At 43.8% G+C, this 1,076-nt stretch overlaps 1 protein-coding gene across 1 annotated transcript in view; it reads left to right on the top strand.

Moving 5' to 3' along the window:
- SHROOM4 (shroom family member 4) overlaps positions 1–1,076 on the top strand; it is a 401,166-nt gene that overhangs the window by 30,549 nt on the left and 369,541 nt on the right. The window lies entirely within an intron of this gene.

The raw sequence follows: 1,076 nt of genomic DNA, 5'->3' as shown, positions 1-1,076 counted from the left end.
GGGGTGGGAATGATTCTTGCTGTAAGGATGTGTTCCCTCTTTTGAGCTACTGCATTCATTGTTGTTGTTGTTAAGTGCCATCATTCATAGGTGTAGGTTAAGTTCATCAAATTGTATCAGATTACTCTTTTTTTCCCCTCTTCTTTCTTCTTCTGGTTGAGCTCTGATCATCCAGTCATTGAAGCCAGGTCAAGTGTGTATTATCTGAAAGTGTGGGTGTTCTTGTGCATATGCCCTCTCTTTTTATCAGCTGAATGCTTCACTTTCCACATTGCAGGGCTTAGCTCGCCACTTCATTGCTGTTTTTCCCTCACTTCTCCTTATTGGTGACGAGCATAGTCACCAATCAGAGCGTGTATTCCCATTGAGTCTTAGTCTTGGAAGGGGTTTTGCACTGAGGGGACCCTACCACTTGCATTGATGTTTCCTGGGCAAGAAACTTGTTTGTTCTTGTAGTAACAGTCGGTCTGCCTATATTGTTTTATATTTTTCCTGTAGGTCTTTCTTTCAAGAAGTATCTTCTATTTTTCTAGCCGTTCCAGGCTGGTCTGCTTGTCCTTTCAAGTGGAAATTTCCCATCTCTGGAGATCTGGATGTGGTTCAGGCTTCTACCTATATAGTCTTATGTATGTATTGCAGAGGCTCCGCAGGAAGCCTCCTTCACTGGGCGTGTTGTAGCCCCATTTTAGGTATTCCAATCAGTTGAGGCAGAAGACGGACTTACAAGCTTTCTATGGTGTTTGACTATTCCTTTCTCTCCCCCTCAGTGTCTATTTTATATTATAATGCAAGGAATACCAAAATTCAAAAGACAGCTAATCATCTTAACATTATTCTCCCCCTTTCCCCATTCCAACCATGTCTCGATCTCTGTATCCCAGAGCCCTGTAGTTCCAAGGTTGTGTATACATCATTCTTTACCTTGTCCCACTTAGCCCATTCAAACATGCCTAATTGTTCTCCCATCTGCTTTGTTCTTCCATTGCCCTCTCCCTTCTTGTATATTGCCCCCCTCCCCAGCCCCCAAACTTTCCTGTGTCTAATCCCTGCCCTGTGCTCCACCTTCCTTTCCCTCC

Source organism: Chrysochloris asiatica, unplaced genomic scaffold (assembly GCF_000296735.1).
Source record: "Chrysochloris asiatica unplaced genomic scaffold, ChrAsi1.0 scaffold00375, whole genome shotgun sequence".
NCBI classification, from domain to species: domain Eukaryota; kingdom Metazoa; phylum Chordata; class Mammalia; order Afrosoricida; family Chrysochloridae; genus Chrysochloris; species Chrysochloris asiatica.
This window is presented reverse-complemented; position numbering and strand designations above follow the sequence as displayed.